We start from the raw sequence: 15,120 nt of genomic DNA, 5'->3' as shown, positions 1-15,120 counted from the left end.
TTTCGCCAGAGATGTCATTGATTGAAATAAATACGCCTCAAAATGCGGCTTATGTGGAATTGCCGAACAGATTTGCCTGCAGTTCTTATGGGAAAGGCTACCAAATATTGTATTGTTTTACAGTGCTGTTCTGAATAATAGCAGCGCATGTCGATTTTCATACAAAATGCTCAACTTTGACATGCTGTAGTTTTGTTCCCTTTCAAGCAATCGAGTTGAAATTTTCTCCACAGAACTACAAATATGCCCAATTTTGTAAACACAAAATTTCAAAATTTTCTAAGCCCCTGCCGGAAAGTGAGATACTAGGTCAAATTGTTCGAAAAAATAGCAGTTTTAAAAATTTGAATTTTAGCTTGACATTATAGTTTTAAATTGTATATCACTTACCATTGGAACAATCTCCTCCTACTTATCAAACCTACATATAAACCGAAAATGTTTAAAATATTTGTAGAAGAAAAATTTTAAAATGAAAAACTGCTATTTTTTCGAAAAATTTCACCTAGTGTCTCACTTTTCGGCAGGGACTCAGAAAAAACTGAAATTTTGTAGTTACAAAATTGATCATATTTGTAGTTCTGTGGAGAAAATTTCAGCTCGATTGCTTGAAAGGGAACAAAACTACAGCATGTCAAAGTTGAGCATTTTGTATGAAAATCGACATGCGTTGCTATTTTTCAGAACAGCACTGTATATGGAAAATTAGAATCAAAAAATTAAGTTCACGAACAAATGTTCAAGGTTTTCTAAAGCAGGACATCAAGAAACTTTTAACCTTATTTTTGGATTAAAGAAGAGGTTCGAACTTCAGCCAAATATATTGCTTAATTTTAAATAAATTGTCACTCTTGAAGTGATATCAAAATGCAAAAACTTTGACAATTGCCCTGGATTTCAAAATATTACGCTATTGTTAACTATAGTAGTTTGGCGTTGGATCTATTGGTGGATTTTAGAATTACTAATTATTCATTACAGCAGGTTTTCAAACTCATTTCAGCAAATACCGTTTTTGATGCGTACTTGATAATTATTTTTCGTCACTATCACATGAAAATTGTTGGCCCAAAATGAACAAAAATACGAACTGATTGTCTTTAGAACATATGAAATGATTTTTTTTTCTGCTTCAAAACTTCAAGAGTTACTTGAGATGATTCGATCGATATTGTTGCATGCTGAAGTTATGTCGAAATTTCAACAAAATTTTTATTTCAACACGAAAAAGTGATTTATATACCAAAGGAATATCCGTATTTCAGAATTTAGTGGTGGCGAGGGGTCGTACAGCTCGGAAATTCCAATTGTTTTTCTACAGGGCGTTAATTTGCTAATTTGCAGGGCGTTGATAAAGCTTTTAATTTCAAATTATTGTTCTAGATACAAATGATCTACATGAGTTCTGTTTGATCTTTCGACCTTGACGCTTGCTCCTACGGGGGCGAGCGACGAAGACAGGATCAAACATGTCGCGCGTCGATCTAGTAAGTGAAAAAGTGGCGTGATCAGTTAGAGTAAATTAAAAGTGCCGCGATCGGTTAGTTCTGTCTGATCTTTCGACCTTGACGCTTGCTCCTACGGGGCCAGCGACGAGGGCAGGCAAACATGTCGCGCGTCGGTCTAGTAAGTGAAAAAGTGGCGTGATCGGTTAGTTCTTTTTGATCCTTTGACCTTGACGCTTGCTGCTGGGCAGTGCGTCAAGAAAGCCAAGTTTTTTTTCCTTTTCGGGTCGCGTGCCTATTTTTTTCTAAGTGCTTTTATATAGCCGAGCAAACGAGTGTGGCTGAGAGTGGATTGTGGCTGCATAGTGAAGAATAAAGGATCAATTGGTGAGCTCGTTTCATGCTACTATTTCTAATCTATAAAATATGTATGACTGCACATTTAATCGTTACAATTGTGGGACGTAAATATGAATTTTCAACAAACTTTGAATTGTTCGTCACTGTGAGTGTCGACACAAACTCTGATTCATGAATTATTTATGTTTCACATTTTTTTTTTATTTTCAGAACACCCCTTTTTACCTTTATTTTTGTAATTAAAAATAACTTTGAATGGTTCGACACTACAAGTGCAGACTTGCGAAAGGTTCACTTTATTCAACAAACTTTGGATGGTTCGCCACTGTAAGTGTCGGCATAAGAATAAGAGTGTTCTATGATGTTCCAACCAATCGAGTTTTTTGTTTCTTTTCAAATTAGTAAAATATAATAACACATGATTTCGTCCTGATAGCTGTAGGAATGTTACATTTAGGTATTTGTTCAACAAACTTTGAATGGTTCGTCACCTCAAGTGTCGGCATAATTTTCCACTACATAGAAATTGTTCATATCAGATGAAAATATTATATTTACAAATAAGCATGTATATATCTCACAAGTCATTATTTATCATGGTCTAATCGCTTATCAAAGTGAATCCTGTGACCCAACGATCCTTCCCATTAACAAACATCCCTCCCAGTAACCTTTGTGGAGATGCAGAGGCAAACACGGTCTCCAAATAGCAAAGGTTACACACTAACATTCCTTCCCCCAATCCCACCTGACTGCAAGGACGTGGCCGGCGCCGTTATTGACCGTGTATAAATAGAGGCACTGAATTATGCACATTCAAGAAGATTATGGCCAATCCCAGCCGAACTTCTAGTTGATTCTTTGTGCATTTTCACTGACTTCGGTCAATCACGGAATAGCAACCATTGATATGTGTAGTCAGTCTAAGCTAAACTAAGCTAGATACAAATGATCTACATAAGACAATGTCAGAAAACTTCAATGCGTTTTAGAAGCTTGTATTTTACAATTAATATCCTTCAGGGCGTTAAGGTGCACCTAACCTTATTGAAATGAGGTCAAATTACTCCAGGGCGTCGATACTTGGATAGCTTGGAATTTTTAATTGATTTAGGGCTTTAAGACGCACTTTATCTACATAGTATAAGGTCAAATTTGTCGTAGGTACCGCTTAGAATTTGCAATTGATATTAACCAGGTCGTTTAGATGCAGCTGATCCACATAACACAAGGTCAAACTATTTCGGTATGTTGAAGCAGCATGGAAATTTCGATTGATTTTCCAAAGGGGTTTCAAGATTCTCCAGATCTTCCAAAGATAAAGGTGAAATAAAGTCAAATTACTCCAGGGCGTTGAAATAGCTTACCAATTTTAATTGATGTAGGACCAATTTTAATTGGATACAGGACGTTCAAATACACCTGATCTATTTAGAATACTGTCAAATATCTCCTGGGTGTGGATACATCCTGTAATTTACAATTGACGTTCTACAGGGCGTTAAGATGCACTTAATCGACGGATTAGGACAAATTACTCCAGGGCGTTGATACAGCAATGAATTTATTAAATGATGTCCTACAGGGCGTTAAGATACAGCTCATCTATTTGAGAAAAAATCAAATTACTCCAGAGCGTTGATACAGCTTGACAATCTCGATTGATATTATACGGTACTATGAGGTGCGCATGATCTACTTAGGATAACGTCAAATAACCGTAAGGGTTTTGTACAGCAAGAAAACTTCGATCAGATCTTTGTGAACTCTTACTTTAGGGCGTTGATACAGCTTGGAATTATCAAATTAAGTCCTAAAGGGCGGTCACATGCACTTGATCTACATGGAAAAAAGGCCCAAATTAATGCAGGGCGTTGATCCAGCTTAGAGTTTACAATGAATGTCCTACAGGGCGTTAAGTTGTATCTGATATACATGGAATAAGCTCAAATTACTCCGAGGTGTATCAACGCCATGGAGCACGTAGGTTTGATTTTCTACAGAGCGTTCAGATGCTCTAGATCTCGCAAAGATCTGTGTGGAATAAAGCCATTTTTTTCCAGGGCGTTGATAAATCTAGGAATTCAATTGATGTCCTACATAGCGTCAAGATATACCTGATCTACATGGAATAAGGTCAAACTACTCCAGGACGTTACTACAGCATAAAAATTTCGATTGATTTCCTAAGGGACGTTGATATGTTCTAGATCTCACAAAGATCTATGTGGAATAATGTCAATCTACTCCAGGGCGTCGACACAGATGGATCGATTTATGTCATACAGGGAGTTAAGATGCATATGATCTACGTGAAACAATATCAAATTACTGCACGGCGTTGATGAAGCTTGGAATTTTCAATTGATGTCCTACAGACCGTTGATATGAACCTGATCTACATAGGGCAAAGTCAAAACACTCCAGGGCGTTTATACAGCTCGGAAATTTTGATAGATTTTCTACGAGGCGTAAAGATGTTCCAATGTGTGAAATATAGTCAAATTAGTCTAGGGCGTTGTAACAATTCGAAAATTTCGATTGATGTCCTACAGAGCGTCAAGATGCGCCTGATATACATTGTAAGGTCAAATAACTACAGGGCGTCGATACAGATAAGAAATTTAGATTGATTTTCTACAGGGCATAAAGATGCTTCCGATCTTGCAAAGATCTGTGTGGAATAACGTCACACTATTCCAAGGCGTTGATACAGCTTTATCGATTGATGTCATACAGGACACCTGATCTACATAGAGCAAGGTCAAAATACTCCAGGGCGTTGATACAACTGTCTTCAGACCGTTAAGATGCACCTGATCTACATAGAATAAAGTCAAACTACTCCAGGGCGTTAATATAGTTTGTAATTATTAAATGATATCCTACAGGGCGTTAAATACAACTGATCTAATTGAGACAAGGTCAAATTACTCCAGGGCGTTGATACAGCTTGACCATTTTCGACTGATTTTACACAGGGAGTTTAGTTGCACCTGATCTACATGTAAAAAAGTTAAATTAATTCAGGTCGATGATACAGCTTGAATTTTCAACTGATGTCCTAAAGGGCATTAAGGAAAATATCTGAGAAAAGCTTCTTAGTCGTCGACTAAGCGCGACTAAGCAGGACGACAGGGCTGTTTTTCTCTAAAATCAACAGTTTCGGAGTTAGAATTTATCAAATAAGTTGCATGCGAAAAATTATAGGCCAATTCTTGAGTCAAAATAATCAATTTTCCTATGGAAAACACTTATTTTACCATACTAAAAATATGTGCAAGATTTAATCCAAATCTATGACTATCGAGCACGATTTTCATTTTGGATGGAATTCGTCTATAGTCATGCTAATGGCACACTTCGATTGAAGATTATAGTTATGCCGTGAGAGAGAGGAGACAGCTGGCTTAGATTGCGAGATCCCAAAAGTCAAGGAAACTTGTCATCAACCAATGAGAATGTATACCAAGGTGTGGAAGAAGAAGCAATGGCTAAGTATTAGTAATGAGAAAAAACGTAAACAAAAATAACTACGTCACTAATTTACACGGCTTCTTATGGGAGCTCACTCGCTTGTAGTTGTGAAACATTTTGCACCGTACACGGATGTCACGCACACTAAATGTCTTTTCCACACCTCGGTATATATTCTCATTGGTCATCAACTTTCACTGGAAAACCGCACATTCGAAGGGCAGAGCGTGAAAAACCGTCAAAATTTGACCAAACTAAAACTAGATGTAATTGAAAATTCAGGTTGTTTTCTTGTGCTCTCGCATATAAAATCGTTGAATAAATATTGTCGATTAAACTCAAACTTCTATTGATTTTTTTTATTTTATTTTTTTTTTTTTGATAACAAACGAGATGTGAAAATGATTTTGACCCAGTTTGTGCTCTCCAAATTATTTTGCACAACCCAAACATGAGAAGAAGAAATCAAAGAAGCCATGAAAACAAGGCCAGTTGTCAGTGAGCTGTCTCCTCTCTCTCAGGTTATGCCCAACACATAACACCAAGGGGCCAGATAGCAGTAGTGATGAAAGCGCAGCTATTCAGCAAGACCAAGCTAAGGATCGTGGGTTTAAATCCCACCGGTCGGGGATCTTTTCTGGTTCGAAATTTTCTCGACTTCCCAGGGCATAGAGTATTTATGCATCTGTCACACGATATACACATTAGCCTGGGACACAGTTATATGAAACATTAAGATACTCGCTCCATTCCACTGTTTGGATTGCATTTGAATCTAATAACAACTGTGCAAAATTTCAGTTCGATCGGTGAAACTATATTTTAGCGCCTGCCGATCAAAGCTTGTACGAGATTTACTTTGAGAAAACTCACTTTTACAAAGAAAATTCCGCAGAGTTCGCCCATTATCCTCTACAAAAAATCTCAACATAGATCTCGATTAGTATTTTAACGATGAACAACATTGTCGAAGTCTGCGAAGCTTGTGGAAAAAGTTTGTTAAGCATAGACTATTCGGATTTTTTTCTCAATTTTGTTATTATTGTTATAATAAAATAATATTACCGACGTCACCTTGTCAATCGGTTTTCATTGTTTATTGTTTTTTTTACAAATGTCAGATTGTTTCGCAGTCTTCGGCAGTATTCTTCATGGTAAAAATACCTACCGAGAACAGTGTTCAGATTTTTTATAGAGATCAAGCTGTCTTGGTTCCAGTTGGGACGTAATGCCAGAAAGAAGAAGAAGAAGAAGAAGACTATGATCTGTTTCAATTTAAAAATCCATGTTGTTGACTTACCGTTGCATGAATGTGCCAAACAGATTGGACAGTAAGCAGCTGCACTAATCCAGATGTCACGCTTCCCATAGGAACGTGAACCGACGCGACGCTTTGTGGCGTTTTCCCTTGATCAGTAACGGGAACTCACATTCCTGTCTCCCTTGATCCCACACGCGATCAGATTGGGTACGGCCTAATTAGAATAAGTGTAGATAAAATGCAAATTTACTCGACTTTTCACGCCATTCGCCGTTATTTAGCTTAGCCGAGGGTTGAGTGCACACAATCGATACGTCCATCGGCGAGCATTTGGTCCGGACAGAAGTTTGTCATATGCCCAGCAAAGTTTAAATGCCAATCCAACACGGCGTGCGCAAACGTTAATTTCCCAGCCAATAGTTGCCCATTGCGAGTCAAAGAAAGGTAATCACGCTGGACAGCTCTACGACTACGAGGCGCATGTGTGTCCGTTCCCGTCAATCGCCTTCCCATGTGCTGCACATTGTTTAAAAATCAAGAAAGTTGATTTAAATAAAATATTCACAATGCGCAGATGCAGAGCATGTGTCAAAGCCAACAAACGGGACCTTCAGTACAGGACTCTGGAATTGTCCAGAGTCTGGATTTGTTCAGCCACACACATCGCCAGCTGACTGATTCCTAGGCCGACCAACAAACCGAACAGCAGAAGCAGGAGGGTGATTAGGAAGGAATGTTCTGTTTCAATGTGCACGCTGCAGTCAGTCTGTTTGTAAGGGGCAGGGAGGGAATAAGCGCCAGTTATCCCTTCATAAAACACTCCATCTGCGCGTAAATGTGGCTTACAACATGCATCAACAACACTAACTAACGCTCTAGCCATTATTTCAGTCCTAGTCGTTGATGCACCGATATAGGGTGGGAGCACCAATTTTGGCCATAACGCCAATTGCAGCTATAGTCAATTATATATTGGTTTATACAGCAAATTATCATGAGACATCTCGTGTTTAGTAGATTATGTTCACATACATTTTTTCAGGGCTAAATGTCTCGGTCAAAAATGACATTTGTTGTGTTTTGGCCTTTGTTTTTTTCAATATATGCGTAAGTGTGGTATATCAACTACTGCTAAAAAAGTATTAGTTTTAGAAAAAAAAAAACATTACGGTAATACGAATATCTTGGTTTTTCTAAAACTTAAAAAACACAATTAAAACATATAGGGTTTCCCAAAAAATAAAAAAATAAATCTCCAAAGCTGATTATTAATGGTGCTTCTACCCTAGGAGATGGACCCAAAGAGTCGAAACGAGGCGCAAAATGTAATGAATAGGGTTGACTGCAAAATCAATCTGCTCAGTAGGCGCTTCCGAATTGAGTGCTGTTTTTCGCTCAGTCGTTAGTCATTATCGATGATGAGCGCGCGCACTTTTTCCCATCGGACAACTTTCATCCTTACGTTCATAGAAGAGAGATTGGTTTCCTCAATGTGGCAGATGAGAGAGATTTCGTCACATATGGGAGTGTTTAAGCGGGCAGCTGTGAATGATATGAAGTAGTTTTTAAATATTTCTATTTGGTATGGAAATCATTGTTCTGCAAATTTAATGCAAAAGAAATATCAAGGAACTAATAAAAACATATGTTAAGACCTAGGACATGACGTGTCAGCTCAACCACACAGCTAAAAATATGTTTTAAATTTCAGTTTATTTTCATGCACATATTTGAAGCATGTTACAATCCAACTCAACGATATGAAAGCAGGCCTTTGCCAAAACGACCAATGGGAAGTGGTCTTTTACACAATTGGTTTCGTTTTTGTACTTTGAGCTTACACGTCTTGTCTTAGGTAAAGACATGCAAAATTGTTTCCCCGTTATTAATTTGGGCAACCTTTTGAAAGCTCCATAATTGTCAAATGTATATTTAAGAGAGGAGTTTAGTTTGTCATTGGTAAATACAAAACAATTCGATGGATGGATGTATCAACCATTCAGACATTTAGGGGTCTATTTTGTAAATCGAGCGAATTCATGTGACTCGTCTGTAGTCATTGTCGATCAAAGTAAGCATGCATATTTCAGATGTCACCTGTCGACTCCCATAGTAATCCAGTCACATAAAGTGACAACTGTCGAGAAATTCGAGTGACAGAGCCGAGTCGAGCAAAAATTTTGGTCGACAGTGACTCCAGTCGAGTAGTTTTTGGTCGACTCGACTTATAAAATACCCAAGTAACATTAGCAGCTGAACAACAGTTTATTCAGCTGAAATAATCTTTAGAGTGGTTTGTTCAACTCTTATCCCACTAAAATGTTTGTTGGGTAGGGCCCTTAGTTGGCGATTCTCAAAACAGTGCTGAAAAGTGTTACTTTTCAGTACCCAAAACAATGCTGAAAAGTAGCACTTTTCAGTTCTGTTTCTTTTGCTAGCAAAAGTAGGCCGTTATGTTACTCATTTAATTGATAGAAAGTAGGCTAATAAGCAACGGAGTAGCAGAAAAAAAAAACTTTGTAACATTGTTAGACTGGTAAAAGATTTCCTGTAGCAAATTCTGAAGCATAGCTTTAGAAATTGTTTGTTGTTTTTCAAACACTGAAATGAAAAATTGCTGGAAAAACTTAAGAGTAGATTTTTTTAAACTAGGCTTTTTATCACTGACACTCCTTTGCTTCTAATCCCACTCATTTTCATGCCAGTCGTTACCACAAGACTAAGAAAAAATGCGTCTTTGCAGGGCTGGTTGCGACTGAGTGCCTTAAAATTGAGCTAATGAGATTGCCAGTAAAAAGAGGCCAAACGGAGACCTAAAAGAAACCGTAGAGAGGCCGAATAGAGACCAAACAGGAACCAAGAGAACAAAACGAAACTTAGTAGATGTCAGGAGAAAAGAGTTTGATTTTTAATTGCATCAAAACAGACACTTCTCTAAGATCTAAGAATTTTCAAATTCTTCTTTGCATTACGATAAGTATTATTATGGAAAGTGTACCAGTTATGGCCATAGTGGTTCCCTATTTGGCCATATGCAAAATTTGGATAACTTTTACATTTTTAATCTTTTTGAATGTTTTAACATCAAGATTTATCTTTTATTTTACTGCTAAAACACAAAAGATTGTTTAAAATGTGAAGGGATTCAAGACATCACGTATGGCGAAATAGGGAACCACTATGGCCATAACTGGTACACCTACCCTATATGTGTTTTTTCGGGATTTATCTAGGAATTACTTCAGAAATATCTTTAAATATTTTTTCTCAATGCTCAGATGTTACTCTATACTTACTTAGTGATTATTTCCAAAGGAATTCCTCCATGATTTTTTTTAAGAATACCTCAAGAATCTAACCTGGATTTCCCCAAAAAGAATAACAGACATAGATTTTTCCAAAGACTATTTCAGAAATCATCTAAATTACTCCAAATTTTTTTGAGAGGTTTTCCAAGAAGGTCCTAGTACCTCCAAGATTTTATCCTTGGAACATTCTATCAAAACGTCTTTTGCAAACAAAAACTTCTCCAGAAATTTCTAGGGATTTCATTTAAAATTGTCTTTCAGAATTTATAAAAGATTTTAGGATTTCATTGAAGATACCATCAGCAATTGCTTTAGAGATTCCTTCTAAGGTGTGTACAAAAATTCCTCCAATAATTCTTTGAGATTTTCCCAAGTAAGTCTCGAATTTTTTTTTCAGGATTTATCCCAGGAATGTCTCCAGGCGCAAGAAAATATTTCTGAAAATAAATCTTTGAGATATTTTTAAAGAAAATTTTAGGGTAGCCTCTGATAAAACTTGTGTAAGTTAATAAGCATCCTTAATGAACAAGGACCTCTGAAATGATTCCTGAACTCTTGAGGAAGTTTAAGAAGATTTCCTAGATATTTTGCTATGATAATAATTGAAAAAAAAATCAAATCTCGAGATAGCATTCCGCAGGATTTTCAAAAGAAATTTCTCCGAAAACATGATTCTGTCTGATAGAAATTTGTGTAGGAACGATCGGAGTTATTATTGGAAACACCCAGAACACTGATGGAGACTTCGGAACGCTTCTCACTCGCACCGTCGCAATTTAAACAATTTTCGAGTTCTTGTTCTCCAATGTATTTCTAATCATCTTTCTCCTACAAATTCTGTCACAAAACTGACATCCTTTTTTACCTCAAAATCAATGCCTACTTGCCAAATCTATATGCTTTCTATCAAAACATGTTTTTATGTAATAGTATCAAACTTCCTGAATATCCTGATAATCCACTCATCTTATTCTCTACAGTATTAACTGGTGTAAAAACTTAAATAAACTTTTAATATTGCATGGGGTTTTTTGAGAAATTTAAAAAAAATGTTTGGTAAAACTGCAGAAGTGTTATTTTGATGTTATGCTGGAGAAATTCCTAGAAAAAAATGTTTCCTTCTTCCTTATTTGGCTTTACATCAATTATCTTGATAAAGCCTCGCCAACAATATTTCGCCAATTCCCTCGGTTCATGGCCGCTTCTCTCCATCCTCGACTGTGACCCACGCTCTCCAGGTCCTGGTGTACCTGGTCAATCCACCTAGCTCGCTGCGCCCCACGCCTTCTTGTTCCGACCGGATTCGTGGCGAACACCATCTTTACAGGGTTGTTGTCCGGCATTCTTGCAACATGCCCTGCCCAGCGTATCCTTCCAGCTTTAGCTACCTTCACGATACTGGGTTCGCCGTAGAGTTGAGCGAGCTCGTGGTTCATCCTTCGCCGCCACACGCCGTTCTCCTGCACGCCGCCGAAGATCGTCCTTAGCACTCGGCGTTCGAAAACCCCAAGAGCTTGCAAGTCCTCCTCGAGCATAGTCCACGCCTCATGCCCATAGAGGACTACCGGTCTTATGAGCGTTTTGTACATCGTGCATTTGGTGCGGGGGTGAATCTTTCTTGACCGCAGTTTCTTCTGGAGCCCATAGTAGGCACGACTTCCGCTGATGATGCGCCTTCGTATTTCCCGACTAACATTGTTGTCAGCCGTCAACAAGGATCCGAGGTAGACGAACTCGTCCACCACCTCGAAGGTATCCCCGTCTATCGTAACACTGCTTCCTAGGCGGGCCCTGTCGCGCTCAGTTCCGCCAACCAGCATGTACTTTGTTTTCGACGCATTCACCATTAGCCCGACTCTTGTTGCTTCGCGTTTCAGGCGGGTGAACAAATCTGCCACCGTTTCAAATTTTCTCCCAATAATATCCATGTCGTCCGCGAAGCAAACAAATTGCCCGGATCTCGTAAAAATCGTGCCTCGACTGTTAAGTCCGGCTCTCCGCATGACACCTTCAAGCGCAATATTGAACAACAGGCACGAAAGTCCGTCGCCCTGTCGTAGTCCCCGCCGAGACTCGAAAGAACTGGAGTGTTCGCCCGAGATCTTCACGCAGTTTTGCACACCGTCCATCGTTGCTCTGATCAATCTTGTGAGCTTCCCGGGAAAGCTGTTCTCGTCCATGATTTTCCATAGCTCTATGCGGTCGATACTATCGTATGCCGCCTTGAAATCGATGAACAAATGGTGCGTAGGGACCTGGTACTCACGGCATTTCTGGAGGATTTGCCGCACGGAAAAGATCTGGTCCGTTGTCGAGCGGCCGTCGATGAAACCTGCTTGATAACTTCCCACGAACTCGTTTGCTATAGGTGATAGACGACGGTAGAGAATCTGGGATAGCACTTTATAGGCGGCGTTTAGGATGGTGATTGCACGATAATTTTCACACTCCAGTTTGTCGCCCTTTTTGTAGATAGGGCATATAACGCCTTGCTTCCACTCCTCCGGTAGCTGTTCCGTTTCCCAGATTCTGACTATCAGCCGATGCAGACAAGCGGCCAACCTGTCCGGGCCCATCTTGATGAGTTCGGCTCCGATACCATCCTTGCCAGCGGCTTTGTTGTTCTTGAGCTGTTGAATGGCATCCTTAACTTCCCCCATCGTGGGAGCTGGTTGATTTCCGCTGTCCGCTGTGCTGACGTAGCCATCGCCTTCACTGTCCTGACCTTCTGTGCCTGTGTTCTCTGCGCCATTCAGGTGTTCATCGTAGTGCTGCTTCCACCTTTCGATCACCTCGCGTCCGTCCGTCAAGATGCTCCCATCCTTATCCCGGCACATCTCAGCTCGCGGCACGAAGCCTTTGCGGGATGTGTTGAGCTTCTGATAGAACTTCCGCGTTTCTTGAGAACGGTACAGCAACTCCATCTCTTGGCATTCCACCTCTTCCAGGCGGCGCTTTTTGTCCCGGAATAGGCGGGTTTGCTGTTTCCGCTTCTGTCTGTATCGTTCCACGTTTTGCCGCGTACCATGCTGCAGCATTGCAGCCCGCGCTGCATTCTTCTCCTCTAAAACCTCCTGGCACTCCTCGTCGAACCAATCGTTTCTTGAGCTCCGTTCCACATATCCGACAACGCTTTCGGCAGCGTCGTTAATGGCTGCTTTGACTGTCCTCCAGCAGTCCTCAAGAGGGGCCCTATCGAGCTCGCCCTCATCCGGCAACGCTGCCTCAAGATGCTGCGCGTACGCATTGGCGACATCCGGTTGTTTCAGCCGCTCGAGATTGTACCGGGGCGGGCGTCGGTACCGTACATTGTTGATGACGGATAGTTTTGGGCGCAGTTTCACCATCACCAGGTAGTGGTCGGAGTCAATGTTGGCGCCACGATAGGTTCTGACGTCGGTTATGTCGGAGAAGTGCCGTCCATCGATCAAAACGTGGTCGATTTGCGATTCTGTCTGCTGAGGTGATCTCCAGGTGTACCGATACGGGAGGCTGTGCTGGAAATAGGTGCTACGAATGGCCATGTTCTTGGAGGCGGCAAAATCTATCAGTCGTAGGCCGTTCTCGTTCGTCAGCCGGTGGGCGCTGAACTTTCCAATCGTCGGTCTGAACTCCTCCTCCTGGCCAACCTGAGCGTTCAAATCTCCTATGATGATCTTGACGTCGTGGCTTGGGCAGCGGTCGTACTCGCGTTCGAGCTGCGCGTAAAATGCGTCCTTGTCATCATCAGTGCTTCCGGAGTGTGGGCTATGCACGTTGATTATGCTGAAGTTAAAGAATCGGCCTTTGATTCTTAACTTGCACATTCGTTCATTGATCGGCCACCACCCGATCACGCGCCTTTGCATATCACCCATCACTATGAAAGCTGTTCCCAGCTCGCGTGTGTTGCCGCAGCTCTGGTAGATGGTATGATTACCTCTAAACGTTCGCACCAATGCTCCTGTCCAGCACACCTCCTGCAGCGCTACGATGTCGAAACCGCGGGTCTTCAGTACATCGGAGAGTATGCGAGTACTTCCAATGAAGTTGAGAGATTTGCAGTTCCACGTACCGAGTTTCCAATCGCTAGTCCATTTTCGTCGCTGTGGTCTTTGCCGATTGTTCCGGTCCGTATTCTCTCGTTGACGTTCCTGTGCTGATGTGTTTTTACGGTTGGCTTGCAGGGCCTGACACCAACCCCCTAGATTTCCGGAGGACCATTCCCCCTAAATGTTCGGAGGGCCATAGTGCGCAGTTTAGCTTAGAGTTCTTCTCTGGCACTCGGACGATGATCAGCCGCCCCTGACATGGGGAACAGACGCTGTTGTGAGCCGCTCCTAACGTGGAGTACAGACGCTCCAGGTTTGCAAAAGCAAACCCCCCCTTCCCTGTCAGCATACGACCAAAGTTCCCACCGGGGGTTGGTTACCCGATCTTCCCCAAGGTTACTCGTACCCCGGCCAGTACCACGAGGAGGTAGGGATAGGAGTTGCTGGGCAAGAGGCTAAGGACCGCACAAAGGGGTCTATTTTATTCCTGCAGGTACGCGAGGTACCAATGGTACGCCATGCCCAGCCATTTACCGCGCCAAAAGAAAAAAATGTTCAAAGAACCTTTTTAGAATTTACGGATTTCTGGGAAGAAACGTGGATGGATTCATAAAGGAATCCACATAAAAAGGAGCAAGAATTTTCGCATATTATTTAAAAAAAAAAAATAAGGGTTTTTTTTGCTATTGTCACCCTTATGAATGAACCTTTGTAGTTTTCCATGGAAGAAATTCTGTAGAAATCTTTCGAAGATCTCCTAGAGTAACAACTAGAGAATTCAGTTGAAAAAATAGTAAAAAAAATCTTTAGCAAATTGTGAGGTAGTTTTGAAAAAAAAAAAAAACAAAGTAATACCTGAGAAAACTACTGGAGGTAGTAGCTTTAGAGTTCTCAAGGATTTCCTGGAGCGAATTCTTAAGCAAATCCTTACTTTACTTTACTTTTGCTGGCTCTACGTCCTTCAAGACATGACCTGCGCCACAATGTTACGCCAACTAACTTGGTCCATGGCTGCTAACCTCCAAGTCCTCGATCGCCCCACACGTCCAAGATCCTGCTCCACTTGGTCAAACTACCTAGCTCGTTGCGCTCCCCTTCGTCTTGTACCGGCCGGATTTGAGTTGAACACCATTTTTGCGGGATTGTTGTCCGGCATTCTCACAACGTGTCCCGCCCATCGTACCCTTCCAGCTTTGGCGACTTTCGTGATACTGGGTTCACCGTAGAGTTGCGCAAGC

Source organism: Aedes aegypti, chromosome 2, assembly GCF_002204515.2.
Source record: "Aedes aegypti strain LVP_AGWG chromosome 2, AaegL5.0 Primary Assembly, whole genome shotgun sequence".
Taxonomy (NCBI): domain Eukaryota; kingdom Metazoa; phylum Arthropoda; class Insecta; order Diptera; family Culicidae; genus Aedes; species Aedes aegypti.
This window is presented reverse-complemented; position numbering follows the sequence as displayed.